General features: G+C 44.5%; 1 protein-coding gene and 1 long non-coding RNA gene across 5 annotated transcripts in view; one reads left to right on the top strand and one right to left on the bottom strand.

Annotated features, from left to right (window-relative positions):
* LOC105711646 (uncharacterized) overlaps positions 1–973 on the bottom strand; it is a 313,477-nt gene extending 312,504 nt beyond the window's left edge. The window contains exon 1 of the long non-coding RNA XR_010340435.1: positions 826–973. This is a non-coding gene — a long non-coding RNA (uncharacterized LOC105711646). The remainder of the gene's footprint in view (positions 1–825) is intronic.
* The window catches only part of LOC105711648 (uncharacterized protein KIAA0040), a 36,174-nt gene that overhangs the window by 2,126 nt on the left and 19,147 nt on the right, over positions 1–14,901 (top strand). For 2 of the 4 annotated variants that reach the window (XM_064370762.1, XM_064370758.1), the window contains exon 2: positions 13,451–13,524. The exons of the other annotated variants lie outside the window; for them this stretch is intronic. The gene's annotated coding sequence lies outside the window, so the exon portion shown is untranslated. The remainder of the gene's footprint in view (positions 1–13,450; positions 13,525–14,901) is intronic. 4 annotated transcript variants of the gene reach the window in all.

Genomic DNA, 14,901 nt, shown 5'->3' with positions numbered 1-14,901 from the left:
GAGGAACAGCGTGTAATAGGAATTACACTGCTAGACAGAGAAGGGCGAACTCCCTCCTATGGGAAGCCATTTTTGGGTTTTTTTAAGCAGAGGAAGGATCTGGTCAGATTCGTGTTTGGAGAAAGAATTATTGGCCAGATGGAGACTGGCTTAGAGAGATGGGAAGCAGAGATAATGAAGACCTCAGCTAAGACAATGGCAGTGGGAAATGGGGAAAGGAATGGATTTTAGGAAGTACAATAAAAAGTACCTGGTAACCAAGTGAATGTGGTAAGGGGGGAATGAGTTGAACAGAGGGCGATTATAAGGTGTTGAGTGGGATAGGCAGGGGAAGGTATATTGTGGAGCCATTAATAAAAATCTTGTAAGCTATAGAAGAAGTGGGCTTGGGAAGCAGATTGTGGAAAAGGCAGTGATGAACACTTTAGACATACTTAAGTTGAGTATGCCCAGGAAATGTCCAGGTGGAGTAAGCAGTTGGGTATAAAGGTCTGGAACTTAGGGAAGGTGGAAGGCAGCTAAAGAGGCCTGTGGTAGCACCACATTGGTGCTGAAGAGTCTTATATTTGTCAGTAGTGGCCTATAGATATTATTTTCATATCATATGGTAACTTCCAGATGACTTTCTCCAGACACTCAAGGCTTTCTCAGGATACCTTGGAGGATAATTTCAAAAATGATGGAGAAAATTCTGGGTTCATGACACACAGATAGTAAAGATGCATTTAATTATCACTCCCTCATGTGAAAAATTAATACTTAGTTCCATTGTAAGATCTGTGAAGACCTCTCCAGAACTCATACTCCAAGTCTTTAGTTACCTACCCGTGTGTGGGGGAGTCCTGCCTTCATGAAAACAAGGAGGATGATCTGCTCCGACTAATTCCAGACCCTTACAGAGTAGGTCTTTAGGTCTGACTGTCAATGCTCAGCTTGGGATCTTGTGTGACCTGCATGGAAAAAAAAAACCTTGAACTTGGGGCTACACATACATATATGGCTTAACCACTTATTAGCTGACCTTGAACAAGTTCTTGAATCTCTCAGCTTCATTTACCTTATATTTAAAATAGGGATAATTATTACCAGAGCAATGGCTAGAATCAGAATCAAATTGAAAAAGAAAGTTCATTTAATGTGCTACATAAATTGTAAGACTCTATAAAAATCTAAGGGGTTTTATTATTATTTCTAATCTTGCCTCTTGAAACTACCAAAATTAGATGGACTGTGTAGGTGTAGGCTCTGGGCAGCATCTTCGGCCCAGACTTGCAGCTTACTTATTGTATGACATATTTTAAGGCAGTAATTAAGTCTCCTTCCATCACATCAGTGACGTGCGTCTACTCTGATCTCTTTTGTACTTCTTAGCTAAAGTGGTCAGAGCCCAAAGAAGTCACTGCTCTGCTAATGTTTATGCAGGTTGTATACTGCACAAGGACTCCTGGGAGTCTATGGGGCTGAAAGCAGCCAGTATTCCACCTGCTATGCCTTAGACCAACCACACTTGCAGCTGAGTCCATATGGAGGAGATACCTTTTTCTAATTCTCACCAAGGTGCTGATTTAACCCATTTAATCCAATGGCCCTGAATCTGACTATCAGTCAATGGCTTGGATATATTTGTGATTTTTCCCTCCCCCAACCAGGGAAGACTGACTTATTCCAACCCCATGACGTTCGAATGTTATGCCAACATCAAAAACTTTCAAGTAAACAGAGTCTAAGCTGTTGATGAAAAAAAGGAAGTAACCACAGATTCAGAGACTTAAAATGGAAAAACATTTCTGAGAGGAGCCAACCCCACCCCTTCACTTCACAGATGAGCTAACCACAGTTCAGGGAGGGGAAGTGTGTGCCCAGTCACACAGCTGGTTAACGGAGGGAGGCCGGAATCCAAGTTCTGTCTGTCTCTGCCCAGGAATACCAAATACTATCCAGGGTCTCAATCACCTTATGTATCTTGCACGCAAGGACACAGCTAGGCATTCAAATGCCTGCAGAAAGGTGAAATGAAAAGATTATACCTGAAGTTTGAATCCTCCCCCAGTGGCCTCTGGGGCAAACTAGGAGAAGACTCTCAAGGGATACGAGTAGTTCTCAACTTTTTTTTTTTTTTTCTGAGACGGAGTCTTGGTCTGTCACCTGGGCTGGAGTACAATGGCACATTCTCGGCTCACTACAACCTCCGCCTCCGGGTTTAAGCAATTCTCCTGCCTCAGCCTCCCAAGTAGCTGGGATTACAGGCGCCCGCCATCTTGCCTGGCTAATTTTTGTACTTTTAGTAGAGACAGGGTTTCACCATGTTGGCCAGGCTGGTCTCAAACTCCTGATCTCATGATCCCCCCACCCTCCACCTCCCAAATGCTAGGATTACAGGCATGAGCCACCGTGCCCGACCAGTTCTGAACTTTTAAGCCAACCTCCATACCACCCTTGTCTCTTCTGTTTCCTCAATTTCAATCCTTAAAGTTTTCTCAGGAGTTCCCAAAGACCCCTCAAGAAGGGAAACAACATTGAGTGCCTTAATTAACTAAAACCCACTTAGCGTTTCATCAGACTTGTCAGGAAGAGTGTTTTCGCCTCAGAGATCAGAATGAGCTAGAGACCAGTGGATGAGTCGGCATTACACATCCAATATCAATATGTAACTTACCATTCAGTGAGAAGGGCTCCAGGTGAATACTGGGCATTCAGGAGACTCGTCACAGGCACAGTAAGGGAGATAAAGACAGTGGCACCACAGACGTTTTCCCTCCCTGCGCAGCAAAAGGAAAATTGAGTGCGAATTCTTTGAAGGGCCGGAGCCCAGCCCAGATTTCTAGCTTTTCTCCCACATTGGTCTAAGCCATCTTAACAGAGCGTCATCTGGGGACATGAGTAGACATTCAGTGGAGATCAGAAAAGGATAGCTACATTCCAAAATGAACCTCACACAAGCATAAGATTTCTTTCTCAGGGGCAACTCCCAAGGGACATGGCAGCATCCAAACCCAATCCCCACCCCTGGGAAGAGACTTGCTCCCACGATTGTAAGCAAGCCGCTCCATGGAGTTTGTCAATAAGAAATAAAACAAAAAAAAAACCTAACCATTGCTGTATTTCTTGGTCAAAGTGGAAGAGATGATTGTATTTAGAAGCCACTGCAGACATGCCCTTGCTCTTGACTATAACTTTCTCCTGGTGGGATATTTTTCAGTTAAGTTTCATTCTCCTCAAATACAACCCTAATTTCAAACTGGATAGTCTTCAGAAAAGCCCATCTGCATTTTTTTTTTTTTTTTTTTTTTTTTTTTTAGTTTTCCAGGCAAGTCATAAAAAGAAAATTGGCAGAAGAGAGGAAAATAATAGACGAATAATAACAGTAAGAATAGTTGCATGTGATAGTATGTTTAGTCTTCAAATTGTCCTGAGAGGGAAAAGAACTGTGGACCACAGGTTCAGAAGTGGTGTAGAGGCTGGGGTTCAGGGGCAGGGAAAGAGGCAGTGGGAACGGGGAAGTCCCATGAGCTTAGTATTACGGGAACAGAATAGTACAGTGGGCATGCTGTGTATTAACCTAAATGACAGGTGACAGTGGCCACCATAAAAGAGAAAAATGCTGCACTCTGAGTCAAGAGCTTCTTGTTCCCGGCCCAACCCAAGTAAGATACTGAGTGTGCATCCATCTGCTCATGGTTTCTAATCTGTGATTCCTCTGCTGCCCCATGGACCAAAGTGCCTGCTTTCAAAAGCCCCTCTGCACATGACCCTCTTGTGCCAAAGCCCTGGCTGTGGCCTACAAGCTCCAGACAGCCACTCATACTCATTGGCCTGAAAACACCCAGGAACTAACACTGGGGTCAAAGCGACTTTCCCTTGATTAGGAACCCAGAGTAAACAAATGTCCATCCAAGCTTTCTTGGCTCCCATGAATTTTCAGTGTGCATGCTAAGCTCTCAGTAACTACTTGTTGAATGGTGGTACTAAGAATTTAAGGCATACATTCCTGCCAGCCCCCTACCAGGTGACTTTAGCAGCACATCACAACATGTGTAGTTTCTTCAATATTATGCTAGGGAGATGTGTCAACGCCAAAAGAGAATAAGTTACTCTTAAGGCCAGTCCTGCAGACTTAGCTTATCTATGAAACCCCTTTCTTATAAATGACTGATGGCTTCCACTCTCCCTTCTCTCTCTCCACCTTCCACTTCTGACCTGAAACTTCCTTCTGCCCAAGGCCCACAATCTGCTGAGTAGCAGTTGCCAGCACAGCACAGCAGTGGCCTAGATAAAAGCCTCCCGGCTCATTACATGGGTGACCCACACCATCCCATAATGAAACCTCCACTGGGAAAGGGGAACACACTTGCACACCACCCCACCAGATGCTACCTGCTCAGAGCTTTCCTAGTTTCCAAATGAGGAACTCAGATCTTGCCCTGCAAGACATTTGGACCAAAGCCTTCAGGAATACAGGAAGAGAGCAATGCTTTGCCGGGTGCCTTGCTGATTTCCAAAGACTGTGCTCTTCTTGGTTTTGCAGAAGGACGTCATTGACCCCTTTGAGGAAAAAGTTGGGTTTTGACTATTTTCAGTGGGTGGACAGCACAGCTTTCCAAAGCTGGCCATGGAAAGAACACCTCATTTCCAGACAAAGGCACCGCAGTCCTCCACACTGTCTGGGACAAGGGAGGAGACACAGTCACAGAGCATGTGCCGCAGGGGAAGAAGGTCGGATGCTCCTGACTGACATTTTCCAGGAATAAGATTTTGGTGGTTTATAAAATATTATTCCTTCAAGGTGGGGCCTGAGGGTAAGGGGAGAAGTACTTAAACCACTGGGCATGTGGTCTTTCAACACTTGGCATCAGCATGAATGAATAAATACACACTAAAAACAGAACAGACAACATTTTGTATTTCTCAAACAATTAATAATGGAAACTGCTGTTTGTTTCCTTATGCCATCTATTAGTTATCAAGAAATTTTGTTATTTCCTCTTCCATTTTTTTAATTGAGTGAAATTTACATTACATAAAATTAACTATTTTAAAGTGAATAGCTCAGTGGCATTTAGTACATTCAGAATGTTGTGCAATCACCCCTCCATCTAGTTTCAAAACATTTTCATCACCCCAAAATAAAACTCCATACCCGTTAAGCAATTTCTTCCTGTTGCTGCCTCTTCCCAGCCCCCAGCAACCACCAATCTGCATCCTACCTCTATGCAGTTGCTTATTCTAGATATCTCATATTAATGGAATTATACAATATGTGACCTTTTGCTATTGGCCTTTTCTACTTAGCGTGTTTTCAGGGTTCAAGTATGTTGTAGCACGTATTCGTACTTCATTCTCTTTATGGCTGAATAATATTTCATAATAGTTTATCTGTTTATTCATTGACCCACATCTGAGTTGTTTCCACCTTGTGGCTATTGTGAATAGTGCTGCTGTGAACAAGGGTTTGTTTGAATACCTGTTTTCAGTTCTTTGGGGCATAAAGCTAGGAATGGAATTGCTGGGTCATATGGTAATTCTACCTTTACCATTTCTGAGGAGTTGCTAAACTGCTTTCTTTTCCCCGACATTTTTATTTTCTTTTACTTATAAATTCATTTTCTTTTCTTGAAGATAATACACATACTAAGTGGCATACCTTTTCCTATCTGGTCTCTTATTTGGTGCATTTGGCCTTATGCTTTAATAAAAGATATCTTTTATTAAAGGCATTTATTAAAATTGCCTCTCATTGCCCTATAGATTCAGGATTATTTGGATTCTTGAGATAGGAAATATTTGGGGGTAAACTAAAGCCCCAAGCCCCTTCTTGGTATAAATGAATAGGAAGTAACAGCTAACAACAGCAACATTTATGGATACTGTATCTGTGCCAGGGATAACATTAAGCACTTTACCTGTTTTCTCTTATTTAACCCTCATGTCAACTCAGCAAAATAGGTAGTACTACAGATTGAGTATTTCTTCTCCAAAATGCTTGGGACTAGACATGTTTTGGATTTCAGATTTTTTTTTCAGATTTTAGAATATTTTTATTATACTGGAATGACCAGTTCAGCATCCCTAATTCAGAATCCAATGTGCATTTCAGAGTTCTATCAGTGCACAAAAACTTTTAGATCTTGGAGCGATTAGGATTTTGGATTTTCGGATTAGGAGTAGTCAACCTGTAACATCCCTATTTTATAGAAGAAATTGAGGTCTCCACCAAGAGCTAAGTGCTCTTCCCCAGCTCCTACAAGGGAACTCTGCGACTGCCACCACTGATGAGTAAGAAGCCGTTCTGTTTCCCAGGAGATTGCAGTCATTTTGGCAGACAGGTCAAGAGGCAGTTATAACACAGTGTTATAAAAGCTATGGTAGGTGTCATGACAGGAACCTAGAGGTAGAGCACTTAGCCTGGCCCTAGGCTGTAGACTTTTCAGAGGAGATGAAATCTAAGTCTCTTCATTTCTTGATAACCCCGTGGGACCCTTGGTAATGTCTGACCCTCCCCAGGCACCTTCTGACTTCACTACTCCGTCATTGCATTTCCAGGGCACAGTGTCTGGCACATAGTTGCCACTTATTAAACGTTGGTTAATAAACACATGTGCTTCTGTAGAGGGAACTCCCAGCCCTATCACACTGTCATGGAAAATCCTATGCCTATATTTCAACTCATAGGTTTTGTCAAAACAGATGTGCCCTGGGATTGGGTAAGGAGATGAGAAAAGGTCTCCGATGGCTTTGGCTGTCCTCTATCTCTGAACAGACACTGTGCATGAGAAGATGACAAGGGAAGAGGGAGAAGAAGGCTAGGGAGTGGGGCAGGAGGCCTTGTGGTGGCACCGTGTAAGGTTGGCCCACGCTGAGGGAGGAGACTGTGTAATGTGACATGGGATCCCAGAGAATAAATGAACTGGGAAAACTCTTTTCTAAACTCTAATCTCTCCATTTCAACTTGCTTCGAAGACTCCTAGCGTATGGCTATACAGTACCTTTGGCAATTTATCTCAGCTGGCAGGTACAAGAAGCAGTAGCTTCACGGGAAGGTCTAGACTCTCTCCAGTTGGTAATTCTCACCCTCTCTCCCAGGCACTGTCACGGTGTATCACTTACCTTTGGTCAGTCACCTGCAATTCCTCTTTGCATAAAGAGAAATGTACAGACCCCTAGGAGGCCTGGTGGCTTTGCTTTACATGGCAGAAGCTGCCGGGACATGACTCTGGCTGCTTCCATCTTTTTCCATACACAGTTCTTAAGCTCTTCTGTACGTACCCAACACTATACTAGAGGCTGTGGGGAATTTTTAAAAAGCAAAACAAAAGTCAGGCACAGATTCCACCCTCAAGGACCTACGACCTACCACCCAGAAGCTTGTAAACACCTAGCTGCAAGCCCTGCCCCTCTCATTGAGAGCTATGAGAAAAGCCCGCTCCTGGGATTATTCTATCCTGGGATCTCTGTTCGCTAGTGCAGTCATCTCTTCACCCACTGCTCAGGCTCTGGCTGTGTCATTCTGGAATCCCTGAGTCCTGCTTCACCCTTGCTCGGCTGGCTCCCCAGATGCCTGACCAACTTACCTGAGCCATAAGCTGCTGCTCTGAGCTGCAACCCCATTTGTGAAAGCTCAGCCCACTGCAAGGTTTTCCTGTTCTGCCCAGGTCCAGGTCCTGTCCCCTCACCCTGCTGGAGGCTTCCCCTGCTATCCCACCCCATCACCTGGTTCTGCAGAGGCCTGAGAAGCTTGCATGAGTATGAGAGCTTGGGGTGCCAGAAGTGAATGTGGGCTTCCTGGCCCACAGAGAGAGCACGGCCCTCACAGATACTCTCCACTCTGGTTCTTTTTCATCCCCCTAGACCTTAACCAGTCAGTCAATTACTTAATCAAAAAGCATTTATTGTGCATTTAGTATGTGCCAACACTGAACCAGACCCTAGGGATACCCAGAGGAGAAAGCTCTGTAATGGCTTAATGTCGAGTGGGAAAGCAGACAGGAGCAGCCTCTGTACTATCAGTGAGCAAGCATTGTCAGGGAGATGAGATGGTAGACAAGGAAGGAGATTTCCAACTATGATATCTCTGTGCAACACATGATTCCAGAAAATGGCCCCCAGACTACCAAATCCCCCCTTTCCCTTTTCTCACCTATTTAGAGGACACTTGCCTCAATTTTACAGACCAGTGCATTCCTCACTTGCTCTGAAATAATGAAACAGTGGCATCTTTCAATGACGCACTCAGGATTCGTCACTGTCGTCCCTTTTTCATACTTGAGCTCCTCAGCATTGGGCCCCAGCAGAGATCACAAGCTCAGATGCCTACAGGGCACCTGACGGGTAAAACCAACATGCACTGAACATGTGCTCCGTGCCAGGCACCGTTTCATCCACATCACACAGGGTATTTCACTCATCTGGTTCCCACAACAATCCTACGATGGAGAGTCTATTCTTATCCCCCTTTTATAGTTGAGGAAACTGAGGCACAGAGAGGGAAAGGGACTTCCATGTTCAGAAGCCAGTGAGTGGTAGGACCAGGCTTTGACCCAGGCTGGACCATCTGGGAGGGTCACACAAGGTAGGTGAGAGCGTAGACAGCTGCAGATCAAACACATTCCGCTTGCTGGTGGCAGCTGCCCCCTGGGCTTCCAGTGTGCAACCTCTGACCCACAGATTGAGCTAGGCTTTGACTCTTAGGGCAAAATGTTATTTGGTTTACACAAACTTTGTGCTAAATGTTGGCAGTCTGGGTATGGGGAGGGGGCAGGGAAAGAGGTATCCTTTTGAGCATGAGCCAAGTGGAACTGGCTTTGGTTACCAAGGGCCTTGTGACACCAAATTTGAAGTCAGAATTATCATCAAATGTAAGGATATGCTGTACACAGAGATAAAATGTGGTTGGGGCAAGGGTGAGGGACGAGGAGGAGGCAGAAAATTCACTATACGCTCAAGTTCCCTTAACACAGGAATCTGCCTTTGTGGTCAGATGTGAAAACAATTTGAAATTGTAGCCCTGAATGTCCTTAAGCCCAGTATGTCATCAGTCACCCCTGTCCATGGCCCTAACCCTGGATACTTGAGTCATAACATGTTATGAGGTGTGGAGAGAGAGAAAATATCCCAGTAACAGCCTCCTCCTAGGCCGGGAAGCTTGAAGAATCCCCATCAGGTGCTGGGCTGCTCCCTGGAATGCCACAGCAATTAAAGCAGAGGCTTCGAGAAGGCGCTGGGAGAGGGCGTCGGGTGGAGCGAGCTGTTTTAGTGTTGTGGCCACAACATCGGGAAGTTGGAGGACTCTAGAGCTGAGCTGGAGCACAGGCCACCTTGACTGGATTCTTTCTCTGAGCCAGCTGGGTTTCTTGAGCAGCCTGGAATCACCTTTCTTTCCCATCCCTGCTGCCTTTAAACATTCTATGCACCTTGCAAGTGCCGAATCAAATCACACATCATCAAAGTCTGCCCTGAATTCCTCTTTGGAATTAATGGCCCTCTCCTTGCTGCTTCCATGGCATTTGTTTGAATTTCCCTTGGGACACTTAACCAGTCATGCCTTATATTACTTCACCTGTGCTCGTCCAGTTCCCTAACCCCCCCCAAAAAAAAAATAAATAAAAACCTAAATTCCTTGACTTTATTCCTAAAGTCTCTATCAAAAGAACAAAAAGTTCAATTTTGAATTCCTTACCCAGATAGCTGGCAAATTTTCTACTTCTCACTAGGCAGCATTATCTGGGAAAACCTTAGAAGAGAGAGGAGTTCTTCATACACATAGTAGGTACTCAACAAATGTGAGTTGAATAATTTGCTGGAATGGAAATGGATGTTCTTGGCTTTCTCCATCACAATGTTGTCAACAACCCAGAATCAGTGAAGGAAGGAAAGCCAGCAAAGGAAGTTCCTCCCGCCAGAAAAAAGCAGGGAGCTCTTTTTGCAGTAACAACAGTGAGGTAGTCAGCCCCCAGACAGACACATACTCTACTCAGTTGACTTCGCAGCTAGAAATTACCAAATGAAACCCTATCAACTGAAGAACACAAAGAGGACAAGCGCAGTGTTTCATGCCAATACTCCCAGCACTTCGGGAGGCAGAGGCAGGAGGATAACTTGAGGCCAGGAGTTCAAGACCAGCCTGGGCAACATAGGGAGACCATGTCTCTACCAAAAAGAAAAAATTAGCCAGGTGTGGTGGTGCATGCCTGTAGTCCCAACTACTGGGGAAGCTGAGGCAGGAGGATTGCCTGAACCCAGGAGTTCAAGGTTACAGTGATCGTGCCACTGCACATTAGCCTGGGTGGCAGAGTGAGACCCTGTCTCTTTTTAAAAAAATAAAAAATGAAGAACATCAAGAAGTCAGAAACACAGCTAATGAGGGCTTTCCAACAACATGGGGGTCATCTTACTTCCAAGTGATGTAGTCTTGATATTCAACATGGCACCCCATGAAAACAAAGCTTGATGTCCATTTGAGACCAGTGATCCTTGGGAGTCAAGCTTTAGCTGCTCTCATCTCTGTTTCTTAGTCCTGACATCCTCACTGGGGTTTAAAAAGTAGCCAGTCTCCGAAAGAGGTTTACTCAGAAGCACCTAAGCATACCTGGTATTTGAGCATGCTGCCCAGGCTGAAAGAGCTCTCTGAACCCAGAACATTAAAATTTCAACTGGCAGACTTAATTTTCCTGGGTATCTCCTTCTAACTGACCACCATGCTCTGTGTGAACCTAGAAACTAGTGTGACAGAGCAGAAGGAAAACTGGCTATTTAGAGATAGAGGAATTGTCACATCATCTTTTATTAAGTATCAGACCTTAGACGAGTCATTTAATTTCAGTGAGCCTCGGAGCTTCTTCATCTACAAACATGTTCATTTGTTAATTCAGCACATATTTCCCAAGGGCAAAATGTGTCCCAGATGCAGAGGATGCCACGATGGGAATAGATTCCATCTAGAAAGAAAGAACGATGATTAAACAATTACCCTACCGCAGAATATGGGTTGTGGTGACAATACAGGTAAAGCAAAGGGTCCAGAGCAGGGGCTCTGACCTGTAATGAGGTCAAGGAAGATTTCCCAAGGGCAACAATGTTGAACAGAGGCCAGGAGACGGGGTGAGGGGCAGTGAATGGGGATGGGGTGAGAGACAGCTATGGTTGTATAAGGACCCAAAGCTGGAGGGAACCCCATATCTCACAGAGTTTGAGAAATGTGCGGCTTTGTAAACTGTGACGGGGATTGGTTGCCACTGCTTGCTGTCCTCACTGTTTCATCTTAGGATTTACTTTAGTGCAGAAAGCATCTTACTGGGAAAGTGGAAAACTAGAGCCCTGTCTGCCATTGGCCACTAACCAGCTTTACAATTTTGAACAAATTTGGAACAAACTTTTGCTGTGAAAAGATTATTCATCTGTGAAATAGGGCAAGACATCTCTCCCCTCTACAAATTACAGTAGATTGAAGGAAGAAATGTTTTCAGGAGCCTTTAAAAAAACTAAACTAAGTTATAAGTGTAGGTTATTGATCGGACTTTCACCAATCATAAATAACCCCAAGCCCATTTGGGTGCCAGTTTGAAGGACGGAGAACTGATTGCATCCTGTTTTTATCCCCTGCCCCCATTCCTAAGGGATCAAGAGATAAATAGCCATTTCTTTCTGATTGGTTTGGTGATATTTCATTTCAGTTTATAATTAGATTTTTGTCTAAGGGAGAGTAGATGCTATTAATAAAAGTTTTTTTTAATTGTGGTATCTGTGATTACTCTGCCTGGCTGGTTAGGACAGATTGCCAATGAGCCCGGGGGTGGGAGCTTAATCCTGCATAATCCTGAGCTCTGGTAGGGTGTACTTTCCATCACAAGCAAGATCAGGTACGAGAATGTGGCCACTGAAACAGCGAGGCTACTAGATCTCTGCTCACAACTCCCAGGGCCTTCTTGAGGCCTGTTGCACCAAGCCCATGTTAGGCTTTCAAAGCCCTCTGTGATCTCACCAATCTTGCCTGTACCACCTCAGTTCCCACTCTTCCTTAGAAGGCTGCTTCCCTGCCATCCCCATCTTGAACTCTGTACCTGTGCTCTGTCTTTTCCAACCTATGTGGCTCACCCCAGCTCGCCCTTCCCCCACTAGAATGCCCAACCCTCCATGTGATCACACGCAGCCCAGGGGCTGGCACAGCCTCCATCTCCTCCATGATGTCCCCTGTCCCCCATTCCCTGCTCCAATAAAACCGAAGCCAGCATTGAACTCTCTCCTTTCTAATAGTACCTGCATTTTGTCACTTTCTGGTATTTAGCATTTAATTACTATTATTTTTGAAAATTCAACTTTGCAGGACATTTTCAGTGTACAAAGAACTCTCATATATATTATTATTTGACTTTCACAACTACACTGAATGGTGAGGGAAGTTGATGTTATTATCATTGTCTTCCCGTCTTACAGACCGGGAGCCTGAGTTTCATGAAGCTCTGCAACTTGCCCTATCACTTGGATAAGCAAAGCAGGACTTCAGTGCTGTAAGGTTCATGAAGAAACTCTTTTAGGATAAGAACCAGTTTGTACACTTCTTTTTCCCCTCCAGCACTATATCAGTTAAATAGTAAATGCTTAACTAATACTTCTTGCCATGAGATCTACATGCAAGTACAGGAAAAATCATTCAAATGGCATATTTTATTGATGCAAACAATTGTTAGTGCTATTAGCCTCTTCATGTATACAGAACAATATGCTTGCAGCATTATTTTTATTATAGGGACTCAGTAAAGAACCTAAGGCAGACACACACATTTTATATAAAGCTCTCCCAGCCCCAGAGGTCAAGCAGAAGGCAGCCACAAATGTAGGTGCCATTCCCTCTGCTCACACTGAAGGTGCTGCCGCAGTGGATGGAATGTGCTTGTCAGAACTTGCTCACCAGACTGGACATGCCTGGCTAGCCCTTGGAAACCTGGGGTCAATTGTGCACATGGAGGATTCAAGTTACCCAGCAGCGGGCCTCAGCTCCACTACACAAGTAGGTGAAAGGGCTGGCCTGGTCGTGGAGCGGCTTTAGGGGTGGTCTCCATCCAGCCATTCTGGGTTGGAGGCAGGAGGACCTCCCAACATTGAAGCAAATTTCCCAAGAATTTCAAGCCACTTTGACTACCTGGCAGAATTGAGGAGTGACTTTTTTTTGCCACATCCCTGCAACTGTGGGGAATAATACCAATTATGATTCTAAATATTTGTACAGTTCTTAACAGTCCAGACACATATTACATGCACTATATGCTTTTACCAAAGGACGCTGTGAGCAGGTACTCACTTCCAGTTGCTGGTTTAATTTAGGAAGTGTGTGCATGTGATCAGACATTCCGAATGGTACCAAAGGAATGAGAGAAAAGCCAGTCTCCCTTCTAGCACTGCCCCCAGTTTCCCTCCAAAGGGGCAGTACATGCTAGCATTTTCTTGTGTATTCTTCTAGATTTTTCCCCATTTTGGAGTTGAAGAAACTGAGACTCAAAGCGGCTGAGTGACCTTCCCAAGGACACACACTGAGTGAGTCATACCTGCTCTCATTCCTCAGTCAGCTTCCTCTGCACTCAAACTACCCTTTAGCCAAGCATTTGGCTCTGAGGGCAAGTTATGAGAATGTAAACAAGTAAAATCAAAAATAAAAGTCAAAGCCAGAACAGGAGGCCTGGGCCCCACAGACTCTCCATTGAGAAGCATAACTGCCTACCCCTGTTAGGCACTACGAGGGCGTCCACTTTCTTCTCTGGCTGCTCTAGGCCAGCTGCCATCTGTAGGGCATCTCCTGCCTTCTAACTGTCATGTGCAGGGTCTAACCTTCAGACTGTTTTGCTCTATCAAAGCATTCCCACCTAACATCTTATTTCTTCAAGACCCTGATACTTTGAGGGTTGGTCTGACAAAAAATGTATCTGAGCTGCTAGGAGGAGATAAAACCTAAAGACTGGTGTGCAGCCTGCAGACAGCTCAGCCCTGAGGCCACGCCACGGAGAGCCCAAAGACAAGGGCTGAGTTCCCTGGCCTCTCCCACCACCCCACCCACCTCCCAGTGGCCTTAACTGCTTTCCAGAGCATCTCCCACAAAGCCTTGAGGTCTCCAGGCATGGATGGAGCAGGTGGTGGATGGGGAGGAATAATGAGGTAAGGCTGAGGGAACCTGTGTCTAGGGGAGTAAATATAAGACACCCCCCTGCAATCCCCAGCTTAAGCAGTTTCTTCCATACATACTCCCAATTCAAGTATTTGCAATACTTACAGTCTCCTTTGGGAAGGGCGTTTCAATGATGGAGAAGAAAATGTCTGGGCATGCTGAGGGCATCAGGAAAGAGGTGACAGCTGTTCTTAGGGACAACTATATCTTCACGGAGGCAACTAAAGCTGCATGTAATGAGACTAAGCATATGTCATCTGTATCAAAGAAAGAAGTTGTCGAAGCAAAAAAGAAAAAAAAAAGCATGCTACTTACCTGACACTGGATGAGTACTCAGTATTTTAACTCATTCATATATATCCTCTGCATTCATCAACCATCATTTACCAAAACCATTAAAAAAAAAAAAAAAAAAAAAAAAAAAAAAAAAACTCCCTGCAACATTAGGAATGCAGATTTAGCCCCATGCAGAGAGGAAGTAAAGCTTCATCCTCAGACACATGAACTCCGCTGCACAGCTCGCCCTCTGGGGCAGAGGCTGCAATCCAAAGCCTGGTAAATCTGAAATTCACCACACTGAACATTCCACAGAGGTGAGTTATTATTGGAATGAGAATATTTATGCTTACTTCCTCTGTGATTTGATCTTTGCATTTTAAGCCTTAATATTGCAGTAAGGTAGCTTTTGGTTTTTAATTGCCCTGAAATTTTGTTGACATTAAATAAAGGGACAAAATGGAAAGGAAATAGAA

Source organism: Aotus nancymaae, unplaced genomic scaffold (assembly GCF_030222135.1).
Source record: "Aotus nancymaae isolate 86718 unplaced genomic scaffold, 86718_ANA_hifiasm-v0.15.2.pri h1tg000108l, whole genome shotgun sequence".
NCBI lineage: Eukaryota > Metazoa > Chordata > Mammalia > Primates > Aotidae > Aotus > Aotus nancymaae.
The sequence above is the reverse complement of the archived record's forward strand: the minus strand, read 5'-3'. Positions and strand labels throughout refer to the sequence as shown.